This window comes from Babylonia areolata, chromosome 1 (assembly GCF_041734735.1).
Source record: "Babylonia areolata isolate BAREFJ2019XMU chromosome 1, ASM4173473v1, whole genome shotgun sequence".
Classification (NCBI taxonomy): domain Eukaryota; kingdom Metazoa; phylum Mollusca; class Gastropoda; order Neogastropoda; family Buccinidae; genus Babylonia; species Babylonia areolata.
The window spans coordinates 102,789,168-102,809,167 of record NC_134876.1 but is presented as its reverse complement, the minus strand read 5'-3'; the positions used below and the strand labels follow the sequence as shown (position 1 = coordinate 102,809,167).

The 20,000-nt window shown below is 43.9% G+C and overlaps 1 protein-coding gene across 1 annotated transcript in view; it reads right to left on the bottom strand.

Moving 5' to 3' along the window:
* The window catches only part of LOC143294689 (uncharacterized), a 63,004-nt gene that overhangs the window by 4,636 nt on the left and 38,368 nt on the right, over window positions 1–20,000 (bottom strand). The gene's annotated exons all lie outside the window — the stretch shown is intronic.

Here is a 20,000-nt window from a genome sequence, read left to right as displayed (position 1 = left end):
CTCCACTCCATTTCAGTTACTCCGCTCCATTTCACTCCACGTCACTCCACTCCAGTTTACTTCACACCACACCACTCCACTTTACTTCATTCAACTCCGCTCCTCTTTACTCCACTCCATTTTACTCAATTCCTGTCCATTCCACTCCTTAGCACTTCACTCCACATCACTCTAATCCTCTGCACTCCACACCACACCACTCTACACTACATCTCACCACACCACTCCACTCCACATCACTCTAGTCCACTCCACTCGACTCCACACCACTCTAATCCTCTCCACTCCACGCCACTCTAATCATCTCCACTCCACACCACATCACTCTACTCCTCTCCACTCCACACCACTCTAATCATCTCCTCTCCACATCACTCTACTCCTCTCCACTCCACTCTACACCACTCTAATCCTCTCCACCACTCTAATCATCTCCACTCCACATCACTCTACTCCTCTCGACTGCCAAGTAAATCTTACAATATGCTATATGATTTAGACTTAAGAGGCAAAACAAACTGGGTATCGAATGTACGAATGTGTTTACGTGAACTTGGTTTTGGGTATGCATGGGAATATCAAGGAGTAGGGGATGAAATTAGATTTGTGCAAATTCGATATTCAAAATTGACAGATTGTAGGTAGCAGGAGTGGGAAAACCATATTCAAACGAGTGAAAGATTTGAAATTTATCGAAATTTTACCTCTGATCATATAGTAAAGCGATACCTTTTGTTTGATTTTAACAGACACCTCAGATTTACATTGACCAGATTTAGATTTGGAATCTCTGAAGTAAACACACACAGATATCGTTACAAAGCAACATGTCATTCTGAACAATTGTGCCCATTGTGCAAAGAAACAAGAGAGGATGAAGTTCACTTTGTTTTAAAATGCCCTGTGTTGACTGACTTACGAATCACAATTTATTCCCCCCCAAATATTATATAATCCATGCTTGTTTCGGTTTTGTTTATTTAAGGTTAAGTGAAAAAAAAATTTTTTTTTTTTTTAAAAGATTTAATTTGGAACCCCTTTTTGGGATTTGGTTTGTTTTTTGGTTCTTTAACCAATTTCAAGGAAATGGGCTTTTATTACCCCTTATTTTAATGGGGATGGGTTTTGTTTAAAAAAAATTTTGGTTTTAAAAAAAAAACACCCCCCAAAAAAAAATAAAACTATCCAAAATAATTTTCCCTAACCTTACCTTTTAACCAACAAATTTTAAAAATTTTTTTTAAAAAAAAAACCCCCCCAATTAAATTTTAACTAAAAAACTTTACCCCTAAAAAATTTTACCCCCAAATAATTTTATAAAAAATTTTAAATTTTTTAAAAAATCAATTAATAAATAAATAAAATTTCCCCCCTCCCAAAAAATTTCCCCAAAAAACTTAAACCCTCCAAACCCCAAAAAATTAACCCCTTCCCAAATTTAAAAATTAAAATTTAAAAAAACCCTTTCCCCACCAAAATTTAAATCCAAAAACAAAAATCCCTAAAAAAAAAATAACTCCCAATAAACCAATAAAAAAAAATCTAAACTCCACTAAAACCATTAATTCTAAAAAATTTTTCCTTTAAATTTCCCCCCAATCAAAAAAAAAATTAAAAAACCCCCCCAAAACTTTATTAAAAAAACTAAAATTTTCTAACATTTTTTATAAAAAGTTTGATAAACACAATAATCCCCCAAATAAAAAATTTTTAAAAACTATCCCAAAAAAAAATTTCCCCCCCCCCTTTTTCCCCAACCCTTATTTAATAAACAAAAACATTATAACAAACCCCCTCTTTTAAAAAAAATCTAATCATAAACCCAACATCTAATTTACCATAAAAAAAAATTAAATTAAATCACACCCCCTAATTAAACCCCCCCCAAAACAATTAATTTTAAAACCCAACATAATCTCCATATAACCCCCAAATCCCCACCCAAAAAACAATTTTAAATTTCCCCACCAAAAAAACTTCCCCCCAACCCCCAAAAATTAATTCTAATAAATCTTTTTTAAAAAAAAAATTTAAACCCCAAAAACAAACTTAAAATAAACCCTTAAAAATTAAATTTAAAAAAAATCAAATTTTAAAAAACCATTTCTTTTTCCCCAAAAAACTTTGCCAACCCCCCCCTTTTTCCCCCAAAAAACCCCTTAATAAATAAAAAAATAAAAATAAAAATTTTTTTAAAAAATTTTTTTCCCCCCCAAAAAAATTTTAAAAACCCCCCCCAAATATTAAAAATTTAAACAAAAACTCCTTAAACCCCCAAAATAATTATTCCCCCCAAAATTTAAATAAAATTTTCCCCCCCCTTAACAATTATTTAAAAAAAAAAAAAATTTATTTAAAAAAAATATATTTCCCCCCCCAAAAAAAAAAAATTTTAAAAAATAAAAAAAATTTTAAACCCCAACAAAAATTTTATTCATCAACCCCCTAAACTAAAAACCAAATTTAAAATTTTAAAACCAATCAATTCCCGACCCCCCCCAAAAATTTCACCCCAAAATTTTTTTTTAAAATTATTAAAAAACCCAAAACTTCCCCCCTTAAAAAAATTTTAAAAAAATTAAAAAAAACAAAAAAACCCCAAAAAAAATTTTTTCCCCTCCCCCCAAAAAAAAACCCCCCATTAAAAATTTTTGTTCCAAAAAAAAATTAAATTTAACAACCCCCAATTTTTCCCCCCCTTAAAAAAAATTTAAAACCCCTTAAAAAAAAATCCCCAAAAAAAAAACCCCAACTAAAAATTTTCCTCCCTTTTTAATTTATAAAAAAATTAAAAAACTTTCTTTTTAAAAAAATTAAACTTTTTACCCAAAAAAAAAATTTTAAAAAATTTTGTCCCAAAAAAAAAAAAAATTTTTTTTAAAAAATTTTTAAAAAACAACTTTAAAAAATTTCATCAAATTTTTAAATTCCTTCACCCAAAATAAAACCAAACTCATTTAAAAAAAATTTTTTTCCTAAAAAAACCCAAAAAAAAAAAATTTAAAAAAAACATTTCAAAAAAATTTTTTCCCCCAATTTAAACAAAAACTAAAAACCTTTTTATAAAAATTTAATTTAAATAATACTCAATTCCCCCAAAAAAATTTATCTTTCCACTAAAAAACCCCAAAAACCCCCCACCCCCCCCTTTTTTTTTTTAAAATTTTTAAAAAACCATTTTTTCACTAAAAAAAATTAAACCCCTAAACCCTTTAAAAACACTTATCATTAACCCCAAAAATAATTTCCCCCTCATACCACCAAAAAATTTTTTTCCCCAATATTATCCTTTAAACCCCCACACACTCTAAAATTTTAAAAACTTTTAACCCCTTCCCCTAAAAAATAAAATTTTTTCCCTTAAAACCCCCTTTCCCCCTTTCCCCCCCCCTTAAAAATTTAAAAAATTAATCTTAAAATTATTAAAAATTTAAAACCCCCCAAAAACTCCACTAAAAAATCTACTTCCCTAAACTTTCTTCCAAACCCAAAAATTTTTAAAAAAACCCCTTAAAAATTAAAAATTTTAAAAAATTTTCCCCAAAACACCAATTTAAACTTTAAAACCCAAAAAAATCTTTCCCCAAAAAAAAACCCCAAAAAATAAACCCCCTAAAATTAAATTCATTTAAAAATATTTCCCCCCCAAACTCCCCAATCAATCCTAATTCCCCAAATTTTTTTAAAAAATTATAAATTAAAAATTAAAAAAACACCTCTAATTTCCCCCAAATCAATCTTTAAATAACAAACCCCCAAAAAAAACTTCCCCCTTCAAACCCCCCAAAAAAAAAATTATTAACCCCAAACCCAAACCCCCCCAAAATTTAATATCCACTCCCCAAATCTATTTAAAAAACAATTAATTTAAAAAAAAATTAAAATTAAAAAATTTAAAACATAAATTTCCTTAAAAAACCCCCAAAACCCTCCCCAAAAAACCCAAAAATTAAAAAACCCTTTTACCCTTTTTAACCAAAAATACCCAAAAAATCACCCCCAAAAAACCCCCTCCTTTTTAAAAAAAAAAAATTAATTTTAAAAAGACTCCAAAATTAAAAATTTTAAAACAAAATTTTACCCAAAAAAAATTTTTTTAAAACCCCCCAAAAAATCCCTTTTTTCCCCTTTTAAAAAAAAATTATTTTATAAAAAAAAAATTCTAATCAAAATATAAAACCCCAACCCTTTTCTAAAATAAATTAAACAAAAAACCCCCAAACCACCCTTAAATTTAAAAAAAAACTTAAAAATTTTAAAAACTTTATTAAAAAAATATTTCCCCCCTTTTTCCCCCAAAACAAAAAATCAAACCTTAAAAAAAATTCCCTTCCCCAAAAAAAATTTTAAAAACCCAAAAAATTTTAAAAACCCCTTTTAAAAAAATTAAAAAACCCCCCCCCCCTTAAAATAAATTTTAAAAAATTTTAACCCTTTCCTCCCTCAAAAATCAAAACTTCCAAAAAAACCAACAAAAAACTCCCCTTTATTCCCAATATCCAAAAAACCCCAAAAAAAATTTTTATAAAAACATAAACCCTCCCCCCAAACCCCCAATTTTTATAAAAAAATTTTTTTAAAAACCTTCCCTAAAAAAATTTTTTAAAAAAAAAAAAAAACTTTAAAATTTTATTTAAAACCTTTTTTAAAAAAAACCCCCCTTTTAAAACTAAAAAAATTAACCCTTTATTTAAAAAACTCATTTAAAAATTTAATTTTCCCCAAAAAAAAAAAAAATTAAACCCTTTTTAAAAAACTTTAAAATTAAAAACTTAAACCCCCCCAAAAAAAATTTTTCCCCCCTCTAACCCCTCCCCACTTTAAACCCCCCTTAATAAATTTATAAAAATTTTTTACCCCTCATAAAACCCCAAAAATCAATACCCATTAAAATCTAACCTTCCCCCCCAACCCCTTTTCCCCCAAAACTAAAATTTAAAAAAAAACCCCCAACTTCCCTAAAAAATTTTCCCCCCAAACCCCCAATTTCCCCCAAACCCCCTTAAAATATATACTTTCCCCTAAACCCCCCCCCCATTAATATTATCCCCAAAATCAAAAATAATTTAATCCCCATAAAATAATTATTCCATAATTTTTTCCTTAAAAACTCAATTTCCAATTACCCCAATTTCCCCCTACAACCTAAAATTTTTCCACCCTCTAATAAAACTCTTCCCCAATCAAACCCCAAATCAATCCCACTCCCCAATTAAAATTTACTAAAACCCCCCCCACCCCCCCTCAAAAATTTTCCCCCCCCAAAATTTTAAAACCTTAAATAATTAAAAAATTTTCCCCCCATTTAAATTATTAATTATTTTCCCCCCCCAATTAAACTTAAAAACCCCCCCTTTCCCTCCAAAAAATTAATTTCCCCCCTCCAAAACCCCCCCAATTCCCCAAAAAAAAAAATTTTTCTAATAAAAAACTTAAAAAACCCCACCCAACCCTTCCCCAAAAAATAAAATTTAAAAAATTTCCCCCTCCCTAAAAAATTTCCCCAAAAAACCACTAAAAACTCCCTAAACCCCTTTATTAAAACCAAATTCCCCCAACAAATAATTTACCCAAAAATTAATCCTTATAAAACCCCCTTTTCCACCCCAATCCCCCCACTATCCCCAAAAATTAAAAAACTTATCTTAAAACCCCCCCAATCATTTACTCCAAAACTAAATTTTCCCCCCCAAAAAAAACTCCTTTCCCTAACCCAAAAACTCATTTCAAATTAATCTTCCCCCCCAAAAACTTAAATTTTCCATCCACAATTTTTTAATCCCTTTTAAACTTCCCCACATACTTAATTCCCCCCCAACACCCTTAATTCCCCCCACCAGCCTCCCCCCAAAACATTTCTCCTCTCCCCTCACCCATCTATTATCTTTTCCCCACACCTCCCCTTTCCTCCACCCCAACACCTAAAAATTTTCCAACCCCCCCCCCCATCCCCCAAATCCACACCCCCCCCCACTTTTACACACTTAAACCTCTCCCCTCCACCCACTCATCCCCTCCCCTCCACCCACTAAAATTTTCCCCCAACCCCCCTAATATTCCCCTCCCCCCCTCTTCTTTCCCCCCCACCCTTTTTTCTCCCTCCACACCCTATTTTCCCCTCCCAACCCTTTTTTCCCCCCCCCTCTAATCACTCCCCCCAACCCCTTTTTTCCCCCACCCCCCTTAATCACTCCACTCCCCAAATTTTAATCCCCCACTCCCCAAAACCCCCTAAACTTCACTCCAACCCCTAACATCTCACTCCACAAAACCCCAAACCCCCATTACCAATCTTTAAAAAATAAACCCTTTTTTCCCCCCCAAATCTACCCTCTCCACACCCCCCCCTCATCCTCTCCCCCCCTTTAACTTCCATCCCACCACTCTATTCTTCCACTCCCCAAACCCCCCTTATCCCCCCACCCCCTTTTTTCTCCACTCCACACCATCTTTTCCCCCACTCACCCCCAAAATTACCCCCCTTTTCCACAAAACCCCCCCAAAAAACCCCCTACCCCACCCCTCACCACCCCTTTACACTCCCTAAAACCCCCAAACCCCCAACACCCATTTACCCCCCAAAATTTTTCTCCCTCCACAACTTAATCCCACCCCAAACCCCAACTCTTCCACACTCCCCCCCCCCCCTCACACCACTCTAATCCCTCCCTCCACACCCAAACCCCTCCCACTAAACCCCCCCCCAAAAAAATCTAATCTCTCCATCCACCCCTTAAACTCCTCCACTCCACTCAAAACCCCCAAAACCCCTCCTCTTTCCCCCCCACCCCTCATCCTTTACTCCCCCTTTCCCAATCCCCTCCCACCCCTTTTCTCTCACCCCACTTTCTTTTCCCCCACACCTCCCTCCCCTCCCCCCAAAACCCCCTTTCCACTCCACCCAAAAATTTCCCCTCCCCCCTTTTCTCCCTTTACATCCCTTTTTTTCCCCCCCCCAACTTTTCCCCCCCCACCCCTTAATCTCCCAAATTTTCCCCCTCCCCCAAAAAATTTCTAAACCCCCCCCCTTTTTCCAACCCCCCAAAATTTTTCTCAATCCACTAAAAAAATCCAAACCCCCCCCCACCCCTCACCCCCTTTCCCCACCATTTTTTCCCTCCCCCCCACCACCTCCCCCCATCCCACCACCACCTCCACTCCACACCCCTCTAAACTCTCCCCAAACTCTATTCTCCTCCACACCCTTAAATTCCCATCCCCCCCTTTTTTCCCTCCACCCCCCAATTTCCCTTCCCCACTCACCCCCCACCCCCACTTAATTTCACTCCACACCCCTAACCTCCCCCAATCCTTATTCCCCCCTCAAATCCCCCCCCCCCCTTAATCCCCCCAAAAACCCCCCCCCCCACTCCCCCCACCTAAAACCCCCTCCCCAAAAAACACCCCCAAAATTTTTCCCCCTTTAAAAATCTTTCCCTCCAAAATTAAAACTCCATCCCCCTCCCTCCCCAAATCAAACACTTTACAAACCCCCCCCTTTCCCCCTCCCTTTCCCCTCCCCACCACCAAACTCCCACTCCACACCACCCCTTTTTTCCTCCCCTCCCCCCTCTAAACCTCCACTCCCAAATCCCTTTCCCTCCACCCACCCCCCCAACCCCCCTTTTCCCCCAAATCCACCCTCCAACCCCCCCCCCACTCCCCCCCTTCCCCTCACTCAAACCCCCCCCCAAACTCCCATCCCACCACCTAAACATTCCTCCACAACCTTTCCCCCCACTCCACACCCCTCTAATCCTTCCCCCCACACCCCCCCCCCCCACACACACCCCCCACCCACCTCCCCACCCCACTTTAAACCCCCTCCCCCCACTTTAATTACCCCTAACAATCCCTTCCCCACCACCCCTTAAACCCTCCACCCACAACTCAATTCTCCCCCCTCCCAATCCCTTAAACTCCACACCCTAATTCTCCCCTCCAACACTTAATTCCCACCCCAAACCCCATTCCTCCACTCCCCAAAAACTTTTCCCCCCACCCACCACTCTCCTTTCCCCCCACCAATATTCCCTCCACCAAACCCTTTCCCCCCAAAACCCCCCATTCCCCCCCAAAACCCCCCTCCTAACCCCAAACCCCATCCAAAAAATTACCCCTCCACCCCCCCACTTAAAACTCTCAACCCCACCCCTCTAATCCTCTCCACTCCACCCACTCTAATCTCCCACTCACACACTCTATTTCCTACCCACCAAAAACTACCCCCTTTCACTCCCCTCCCAAATTTATTTATCCACCCCCTCCCCCCCCCCCAAAACCCCCACTCCACACAAAAATTCCCATCCCACCCCACTCCATCCAAAATCAATTTATCCACCCCACCCCACCCAAAAAAATCTTCCCCCCCTCAAATCTTTTCCTCCACCCACACCCCTAATCTCCCTCCCCCCCATTTCCCCTCCCCCCCAACCCCCCCCTCCACCCCTTAATCCTCCCCCCCCCACCCAATCCTCCCCCCCACCACTTATCCTCCACCCACCCCCAAACCTCCCCCTCCACACCATTAATCCCTTTTCCCCCCAACCCTCAACATCCCAAAAACCCACTAAATCACTATACACCCAAATTTTCTCCCCCCACTCCTCCACCCAAAACATCTCCTCCACTCCACCACCTTTAAACTTCCCCCACACTTTCCCCTCTCCCTCCAAAACTCTAACATCCCCCCCCTTAATCTCTCCACTCCACCACCATTTCCCCCAACCCATCCCCCTTAACCCCTCCCCCACTCCACTTACCTCCACTCCACACCACCAATCTCTCCCCTCCACACCCCTTACTTCCACCCACACCCCTCAATCCTCCCTCCCCACCCCTCTATCCTCCACCCAACCCCCCTAAATCCCCCCCCCCCACCTTAAACCTTTATCCATCCTCAATTCTCCCCCACCCAACCCTATCCCCACTCCACCACTCATCCCCCACTCAACCCCCTTTTTTACCCACACCACTAAAAACCCCCCCACTCCCACCCCCTCTTTCCACTCCAACCCCTTAAACCTTCCCCCCCAAACCCCTTAAACTCCATCCACACCCTTTAAATTTCCCCACCCCCCAATCCCTCCCCCCACCAATCCTCTCCCCCCCCCCCAAATCAAAAACCCCCCCCCACCCCCTTACCCCTTCTCCAATCCCACACCCCCTACCCCCTCCACTCCACCCCCAATTTCCCCCCCCCAAAATCCCCCCCCCCTTTACTCCCCTCCCCTTTTTTCCCTCCCCCACAACTCTTCCCCCAACCTTTACCCACCAACCTCTTAAAATCCACTCCACCCACCTAATCCTTCCCTCCCCCCTCAAATTTCCTTTCCCCCCCACTTAACCCCACCTCCACCCCTCAAAATTTTACCCCCTCCAACCCCCTTAAACCCCCTCCACTCCCCAAAACCCAAACCCCTCCACTCCCACCACTTAACCCACTCCCCCCTTTTTCTCCATCCACCCCCTAACCTTCCACCCACACCCCCAATCCCCATCCACCACCAACATCCCCCACCCCATCACCCCACTCCCCCACCCACTAACCCCTCCCCCCACCCCAAAAAACCCACTCCAACAACACCCCCATCCCCCAATCACCCCAAATCCCCCATCAAACCCAAACCCCCCCCCTCCCTCACCCCCACACCCCCCACCCACCCTAATCATCCCCCCCCCCCAAACCCCCCCCCACTCCACCCCTTTAAACCCCTCCCCCCACCCCCCTCCCCACTCCAACCCCTTTAAACCCCTCCACCACCCCCCCCTCCCCCCAAACCCCCTCCCCCACACCACCCCCCCCCACTTAAAACCCCCACCAACCCTCATCCCTCCCCTCCACCCCTCAACCCCCCACTCCACCCACACCATCCCTCCACCCCCCCACCCCTTCCCCCCCACTCCACCCCCCCTTCCCCCACCCCCCCTTTCCCCAAAACCCCTCCACCACCTTATTTATCCCCCCCACAAACCCTCTCCCCACCCACACCCAAAACCCCCTCACTCCCCCACACCCCCACTCAACCCCACCCCCATCATCCCTCCACCCTCCACCCTCAAAACCCCACCCCCCACCAAACCCCCCCCATCCTAAACCCCCCCTCCCACACCACTAAAACCCCCCCCCCACCCCCCCCCCCCCACTCCAAACCCTACCCCTCCACTCCCACCCCTCCCCAAATACCCATCCCCCCCACCAACCCCCACCCCCCCAAAACCCCCCCCACTCCCCCACTCAAACCCCTCCACTCCCCCCCCCACCCCAAACCCCCAACCTCCCCCACTCCCACCCCAACCCCCACCACCCCCCCCAACCCCCAATTTCCCACCCCCCCAAAAAAAAAAACCACAAAAACCCCTCCCTAAAATTTTTCCCCAAAAACACTCCCTCCCTTTTCCCTTATTTTAAAAATTTATAAAATTAAAAAAAAAAAAATCAAAACCCCCCTTAAAAAAGAACATTTAAAACCCCCATTAAAACTTTTCCAAAAAAAAACCCAAAAAAAACCCCAAAAATAAAAAACCCAAAAAAACAACCAAAAAATAACAAACAAAAAAACCCCCCCCCCCAAAAAAAAAAACCAATTAAAAAAAACAAACCCCCAAAAATTTTAAAAAAAACCCCCCCACCCCAAAAAAAAACAAAAAAATTTCTTAAAAAAAAAACCACCAAAAATACCCACCCATAAAACCCACCCCAAAAATTTTAAAAAAACAACCACCCCAAAAAAAAAACCCACCCCACCCACCCCCCCCCAAAAAAAATCCATTCCCCCCCAAACACCCCCCAAAAATTAGAATCAATCCACCCCTTTTAAAACCAAAACCCCTCCAAATCACTTACCCCAAACCCTCAAATCCCCCTTTCCCCCAACCACCCATAAACCCCCCCCCCAAAAACCCAAAAACTCCTCCCCCCCCACACCCCAAAAAACCACAACTCCATCACACCATTTCCCCCCAAAAAAATAAAACTTAAAAAATAAAAATCAAAACTAAATACTACCCAAAACACAAAACCTTTTAAAAAACCCTAACCCCGAAAATTTTTCCCCCCCCTTTTTTTTTTTTTTCCCCCCCCTTTGAAACCCCCCCCCCCCCCCAAATACCCACAAAAATCCCCCAAAACCCACCAATCAAACCCCAAAAACACAAATTTTAGCCCTAAAAACCCCAATTAAAAACCCCACCAAACTTTTAGACTTAAAATCACCCAACCCCATCCCCTTTTTTATTTTTTAGCCCAAATACCCCAACCCAATCACTCCCAACCATTTACAAACCATAACAAACTGCCCCCTTCAAAAACCCCCAAATTTTTCCCCCCTAGGGGGGGAAACAAAAGAAAAAAAAACCGGGGGCCTGAACCCCCCTGGCAGTTAAGAAAACAGAACAATGGGTTTTGTTTCCTAGGAGAAAATGTGCACTCATATCATCTTCAACAAATAACAACAACAACAACAATCCTGCTCCCCACCCCCACCCCAATACAAAAATGTAAGCATGTACTTCACATAATTCAATACATCAACAGCATATGAGTTGTACAAAGACATGTACAAACAATATAGTAATGGAGGAGAGAGACAGTGAAAATGAAGGAAGAAGAAAGAAAGAAAGAAAGGACCGGGTGAAGAAATAGAGACAGGTAAACCTGACAGATAGACACAGATAGACGGAGTCGGTGAGAAATATGAGTGCTATATAATTGTGTGTGTGTGTGTGTGTGTGTGTGTGTGTGTGTGTGTGTGTGTGTGTCAGCGCGTGCATGCGTGCGTACGTTCGCGTATGCATCATTTTTTTTTCCACAGGCAGAGATAGCGCTGTGACAGACTTACAGAAACAGACACAGGGTTACAGCAATATCAACAACCCTGAGGTAATGTATAGGTTTTACACAGGGAAAGGAGGTGGGGGGAGATATGGACCGAAAGAGGGCGGAGAGTAAGAAAGGCAGACAGACAGACAGACAGACTGACTGGTACAGAATATGGAGAGACAGTGGTAGTAACAAGTGCAGTGTCAACAGAACCATTTTTACTGTCAATTGATCAATACCAGTTTGTTTGTTTTTAAGCGTTACGGAATGATGTCTGGTAGCTATGAGTGTTCGAACCCCCAACACACGGGATCTTACGGCTCGACCACATCCAATAAGTGGAGTGATGGCTTTGAGGTAACGCGTCAGCTTAGGAAGCGAGAGAATCTGAGTGCGCTGGTTCGAATCACGGCTCAGCCGCCGATATTTTCTCCCCCTCCACTAGACCTTGAGTGGTGGTCTGGACGCTAGTCGTTCGGATGAGACGATAAACCGAGGTTCCGTGTGCAGCATGCACTTAGCGCACGTAAAAGAACCCACGGCAACAAAAGGGTTGTTCCTGGCAAAATTCTGTAGAAAAATCCGCTTCGATAGGAAAAACAAATAAAACTGCACGCAGGAAAAAATACAAAACAAGAGAGGCAAGGCCTTCAAGACACTTGTGATACACTTTTTAAAAAATCTAATCTTTAAAATGTGTTCTGTATTTGTTATTATAAAGCTTCGGGTTAAAAGAAAATGAAAAAATTTTTAAAAAATAAAGAGAGTCCTAACGGCAGATTCGAACCCCGCGTGTTCGGGTGAGAAGAAACTGTCTTACCCATTACACTATCGTGGCTCCTTAGCTGACGTTAAAAAAAATAATATTTAAACATGTTTTTTTAAAGGGCGATAAATCGATTGCGGTATTCACAGTGAGAACGCTGTTTAAATCATATTATTCTGGTGTATCTTGGGCATTCAAAAAATCTTTAAGGGCAAATAAAAATTCTTTTTAAGTCCGCGGTCGAGGAGACGTGGCTATCGCCGCAATCACACTGCAACATTTAGCCGTTTTCTCTGGATCCAGATAGATGTACAAGTTTAGTTACACCCCGTTGACACGGTCGATTCAATTTTTCTTTTCTGTTCATTCTAGTTTTATAGTTTTAAAGTTGATATGGAAATTGAGTATTTTGTTAACCTAATAACATGTAGAGCCAAGTGCAAGTATTTCTAAACGTTGTATGAAGTGAAAAGGACTTCATTTTGAGAAAAGTCAAGACTGGAAATTTTTACGTTTCATCAATTCAAGGGTATTAACTCTCATGGTTATTATTTTTAACTGTGAATTCCGACTGATTTCTGTGGATATTTTTATGGCAGTTTGGGGCATAATCCAGTAAGTGATGAGGCGTTCACAAATCTTTCTTTGAATAAATATTTAACGGTCTCCTTCTCCAACTTTCCATCACATGTTATCGTGTATTGTCCATTGAATATATGATTGAACGGGCAGGTCAACAACTTGAAACAAAATGGCGTCGTTCGCGTTCGCGAAGAATATGAGCACGTGATTTGAATATGTATAAATATGTGTACGCAATTGATTTTTGCCCATGACCTTCAGGGCTCAGCCAATAGATCTGTAAAGTCCACTCGTACTGATTTTAGTATTTTCCGAAAAAGATCCCTTGGGCAAATGAACATAGTGAAAGCCCTGTACACTGAGAGTAAAACACACAAGCTTTTTATGTATTGAGTATAATTTCAAAATGTAATGTTTAAGATGAGAAGCAAATCAATTACAGAGTAATTTCCCTTTTTTACTATCTGCACCAAAGACATGTAAAATAAATATAACTTCCATGCTTAGCAAAAGAAGTTCCTGTTTGAACAAAAAATGATAAAAATGACTGCTCTTGTTCTTGTGTCAGAATATCAGATCAAAGTGCCAAGTTTAGAGAAAAAAATATATAACAGTAAATGCAGTTTGCATATAATTTGGCTTCTTTATTTATTTTTTTGTGCCCATCCCAGAGGTGCAATATTGTTATAAACAAGATAACTGGAAAGAACTGAATTTTTCCTATTTTTATGCCTAATTTGGTGTCAACTGACAAAGTATTTGCAGAAAAAATGGCAATGTTAAAGTTTACCACACACACACACACACACACACACACACACACACACACACACACACACACACACACACAGAGAGAGAGAGAGAGAGAGAGACAACCGAACACCGGGTTAAAACATAGACTCACTTTGTTTACACAAGTGAGTCAAAAATGGATGGTGCTGTAGTGTAGCGACGTGCTCTCCCCGGGGACAGCAGCCCGAATTTCACACAGAGAAATCTGTTGTGATGGGTGTGTCCATCGAGATCGATGATGACCATCGTTGTCATCCAGCTGGGGGATGGGGGGAGGGTGGTGGTGGGGTGGGGGGAAGGATGCTGATGAATCTATCTGTGAATGCGCAGATGGCTGAATAGTCCAATCTGCGCACGAAATGTTCGCTGACAGTTGGGGCAGACAAAGACAGGCATACCATTGTCAGGAAGCTTGTTTGCCCGTGACTTTCTGGCCTGCCTCTTCCCAACAGCTGCAGCAGTCCTGTTGGCCTCGCACAACTTGGCGCCTTTGTGCACAGCAGCGCGCCATTTGTCACGGTCCACTGCAGATTCATCCCAGGAGTCAGGGTTGATATCAAACGCTTTCAGAGAGACTTTCAGAATATCTCTGAAGCGCTTCTTCTGACCTCCGTGTGATCTCTTCCCTTGTTGCAGCTCGCCATAGAAGAGCCTTTTGGGCAGCCAATGGTCTGGCATGTGCGCCACGTGTCCAGCCCAGCGAAGCTGGGACTGCATCAGGATGGTAAAGATGCTGGGAAGGGTGGCTTTTGCGAGCACCTCTGTGTCTGGGGTCTTGTCTTGCCACTTGATGTTCAGTAGCTTCCTGAGGCATGTTGTGTGGAAGTGGTTCAGCTTCTTGGCATGTCGTTGGTACACTGTCCAAGTTTCGCAGGCGTACAGTAGTGTGGGTAGAACTACTGCTCTGTGGACATTTAGCTTGGTCTCAAGACTAATGCCTCTTCTGTTCCAGACATTTGCATTGAGTCTACCAAAAGTTGCGCTTGCTCTTGCAAACCTGACGTTCACTTCATCGTCGATGGTCGCATTTCGTGACAGTGTGCTGCCAAGGTATGTGAACCGCTCCACCGCACTGAGTCTCTGACCGTTGACTGTGATGTTGGGCTCAACGTAGGGTTTCCCTGGGGCTGGCTGATGGAGAACTTCAGTTTTCCTCGTGCTGATGGTAAGGCCGAAGTTCCTGCTGGAAGTGGCAAACTTGTCAACGCTGAGTTGCATGTCAGCTTCAGATCCAGCGTTGAGGGCACAATCATCAGCAAACAAAAAGTCTCTGATGATGTCTGTCATGACCTTCGTTTTTGCTTGAAGCCTTCTGAGGTTAAACAACTTGCCATCTGTTCGGTACTTTAGGCCGATTCCAACATCGCCATCTCTGAAGGCATCAGTAAGTATTGCAGAGAACATGAGGCTGAACAGCGTTGGAGCCAGGACGCAGCCTTGCTTGACACCATTTGTGACAGCAAAAGGAGCAGATGTTTCACCTTTGTCCTGGATTCAAGCCTGCATGCCTTCATGGAATTGATTGACCAAGGAAATAAATTTCCGAGGGCATCCGTACTTGGCCATGATCTTCCACAGTCCCTCTCTACTCACGGTGTCGAAGGCCTTAGTGAGGTCGACATAGGTGGAGAACAGATCAGCATTTTGCTCCTGACATTTCTCTTGCAGCTGCCTTGCAGCAAACACCATGTCGGTGGTTCCACGCTCTTTCCGGAATCCACATTGGCTCTCAGGCAAATGACCCTGGTCAAGGTGTGCTGTGAGGCGGTTCAGTAGGATCCTGGCAAGTATCTTGCCTGCGATGGAGAGCAAGGAAATGCCCCGATGGTTATCACAGGCTTGCCAGTTCCCCTTTCGCTTGTACAAGTGAATGATAGATGCATCTTTGAAATCCTGGGGGATCGTCTCTTCTTTCCACATGAGTGAGTACAGCTGATGGAGCTTCTCAGTCAGCACAGTGCCTCCATCCTTGTAGACCTCTGCTGGTATGGAGTCTGAGCCAGGTGCTTTGCCACTGGATAGCAGACGAATTGCTTTCTGGGTCTCAAGAGGTGTTGGCGGATCGTCCAGTGCTTCGTTGATGGGGACTTGTGGGAGACGGTCTATGGCTTCATCATTTATGGAGGAAGGGCGATTTAAGACACTGTTGAAGTGCTCAGCCCAGCGTTCGAGAATTTTCTCCTTCTCGGTGATCAAGGTATTCCCATCTGCACTGAGGAGGGGGGATGATCCTGAGGATGTGGGGCCGTAGACTTCTTGTAAGGCATCATAGAACCTCTTCATATCGTGCCTGTCAGCATATCCCTGGATCTCATCAGCTTTGTCACTCAGCCACTTATCCTGCATCTGGCGTAACTTTTGCTGAACAGTCCTGCGGATGGCATCGTACACATCCTTTTTTGATGTGGACTTTGGGTTGCTCAGGTAGGCTTGATGCAGACGGCGTTTCTCATCCAGAAGCTGCTTGATTTCATCACAGTTTTCATCAAACCAGTCTTTGTGCTTTCTGGACATGGGTCCCAGGGTCTCTGAAGCTGTACTATAGATCAGCTCACGCAGGGTCCTCCAGTCAGACTCCACATTCTGGTTGTCCAGAGAGGCGGATTCCAGACGATCTTCCAGCAGCTCCACAAAGGACTGTTTGATGGTGATGTTTTTCAGCTTAGCGATGTTGAGCCGTTTTGGAGCCTTCTGGCCTTGGGGCGTCTCTTGGGCTGGATTCGAATATTCAGCTTCGAGACTACAAGGCGATGGTCTGTCCAACACTCGGCGCCGCACATGGTCTTTGTTACACGTACATCTTGCCTATCCCTTTTCCTGACGATGACATAATCGATGAGATGCCAATGCTTTGAGCGAGGGTGCATCCATGACGTCCTGTTACGGGTAGGGAGGCAGAAAACTGTGTTGGTTATCAGCAGTTCGTGCTCTGCACAGGTCTGAAGCAAAAGCAATCCATTTGGGTTGCAGTGGCCCACACCGTGCTTTCCAATCACTCCATCCCAGGAGATGTAGTCAGAGCCAACTCTAGCATTGAAGTCCCCAAGAATGATGAGCTTGTCTGCTTTAGGGATAGCAGCAATGACAGAGTGAAGGTCCTCGTAGAACTTCGCCTTCACTTCATCCGGGTTGGTCATGGTTGGGGCATAGGCACTGACAATGGTGAGGTGCTTCTGGCCAGATGCCAGTGGGAGTTTCATGGTCATAAGCCTATCGTTGACTCCCTTTGGGATTCCAGCTAGCTTGCTGACAAGTGCAAAACCAACGCCAGCCTCACGTCGCTCTTCGCTTCCTCGTCCACTCCAGAAGAAGGTGTAACCAGATCCCCGTTCACAGAGCTCGCCTTCACCTGCAAGCCGAGTCTCACTCAAGGCTGCGATGTCAATGTTGTATCTGGCGAGTTCGGATGCAACTAGTGCCGTTCTCCTTTGGGGTCTGTCCGCGTTATCTCTGTCCAGGAGAGTCCTTATGTTCCAAGCACCAATGGTGAGAGGAACGATCCTTGTTTTTTTCTTTTCTTTCTTGTTGTTTCGACTGCTGATGTAGGGTCCCCGCCAGCCGCGGTATGCTGGCCAGGGTGATATGGAGCAGGCAATTTTTAGGGCATCTTTTCTAGCCCCTTCTTCATGCCAGGGAGGTGATCAGTGCATTCCTAAAGAGGGCTGCTCAGACGCTCAGACGGCTGCCGAGCTCCATCGCTGTTCCTGTCGACGAAGAACGACCCTATGGCCTGAGCCGCCTGCGTGCAGGTCTGCGACTGCGACTGCCAGTGTACCCACACCTGTCGTTTCGTCGCTCGCCTGTCGCCACAGGACTTGGGGGTGATGAAATGATGAAGGATGAAAGGTCATTTTGGATGACTGATGACTTGCGCGATGAGTTTGTTTAAAGTGAAGAGGAGTTGCGCAAACGTCAACCCCACTCTCTCGTCCGGGTCCACCAATTTCCAGTGGCAAGACTAAGTCGAGACGACTGGAGGATGAGCACGGATGCAGTGGATGACCAAGATATCCTTTCGGTGTCGCATCTTGCTCTTTGCACTCCACAGTGCGTTGCTGTAACCGCCTTCCTCTCCGTTGAACCGATAGGTTTCTTCCGCAGATTCTGCCGGATCCAGACTTCGCATGCATGGGTAGACACACCCTGGGGGCCAACTGCGTGTGGCATGCACACAGCACAGTGGAGCTAGATGGCCGTCAGTGGCTCTCCTGAGCCAACGCCCTTTTATGGATCTCCATAAGGGTGTCTAGCCACCCGCCTCACCAGTCCCGGAAGGGAGCGGTGGGAGTGCCGGTTTAGTCGCCGGCAACCCGACCCTGAACAGGTTGTACTGGATTACAGGTTACCAGTAGCAGATCTAATGACCTGACCTGACAGTAGGCTAAAAACTGAATGCCTACGCTACCTGGGAATACACTTCGACAGGATGCTGACCTCCAGAAAACATACGGAAAATACTGTTCTCAAATGCGAAAAGGGCCTTTCAGTCTTAAAAGCAATGGCAACCAAAGGTATTGAACAACGCCACCTCTTCCTGCTATACCAATCACTCGTCCTCGGTGTGATCGACTACGGACTTGGGCTAAGAACACCATCTCAAAGCAACCTCCTAAAATTAGAAAGAGTTCAAAATGAAGCTATGAGGATGATCCTTGGAACAACAAAAGACACGCCCACGGAAACCATGCGATACCTGCTTGACCTTCCTTCAGTACAGGCCAGAAACAAGTAAGAACAGGTTAAAACCTACTCCAAAGTATTAGAAAACCCTCGAAACCCACTGCATGACGCAGTCAAAGAACCAAAAGGCAGCCGTCTAGGACGAGGAAGATCATGGATGGGGCAAGCAGAAGACACAATCCAGCTAGTATGCCGACTACAAGACCTGAAAGAAACAAAAGAATGGGAGAAAAACCCCGAAAACCTCAACCATCTATTCAACACAGCCATTTCACCCACTCTAGGAAGACATTGTCGGGAATGGCCAGAGGGCAAAACTGATGCGGAAGTGAAGCTACTCATAGAAGAAAACAGTAAAGAAGAGGACATCATCATATACACAGATGGCTCAATCACCAAAGACCAGTCCGGTTGGGGATTCACTGCGAAACAAAATGGAAAGAGAATGTTGCCTACAAAGTCACAACCTCCAGCCTAACAATGGAAGTTGAAGCTGTGACACATGCCCTCCAGTGGCTATCGTCCATCAATACGCCCGGAAACCAACATGCCATGATTCTAACCGACTCAATGAACCTCATACAGAAAATTGAAAACGGAATGGGAAGCCCATAGTGGCATAAGGCAATGCGCAACTTTCAGATTAAAAAACTCACATGGTCATACTGCCCGGGACATGCAGGTGTTAAGGGAAATGAGCGAGCTGAGAGACTTGCTGGTAACGCAACACCAACGAGCGGCCTACATCTAGGAAAATCGGAAATCCTCAGAAAAGTCAAAGAATATCAAAAAGAACAGGCACAAGGCCATCACACCATCGATCGCCTCAAAGAAATAAAAGCAGAGAGAGGGAGCGGCCGTAAGTCTAACATGAAAGGTAGAGCACGATGCTTTGCAAATCAAACAAATATCGGCATCATTTCCAAACCAACATTGCGCAAATTTCTTCAAAACGGAACAGAGTCTCTGTGGGCTTTTCCAAATACAATAGACTGAGCAGCACACTAGACGCCACGTTCTTGGCATCAGAGATCTTTTCCCATCCCTCTTGCGGCCAATCAGTGGCAGCCTCTGTGCGTGTGTGTATGTGTGTGTTTGTGTGTATGTGTGGGTCTGTGTGTCTGAGTGCATTTGTGCATGTGCAAGGGCGTAAGTGTACACAAGTGGCAGGAGAGTTCTGTGCACGTGCGTATGTTTGTGTGTGTGTGTGTGTGAGGGGGGGGGTGCCGGGGGAGGGGGGGGTAGAGGATGAGGTATGTGAGTGTATGCATGCCTATACTGTTGGAGCAACGGGATATTGGAACGTGCGGGTGTGTATATATATATATATCTTTGTATATATATGTGTGGGGTTGGGGG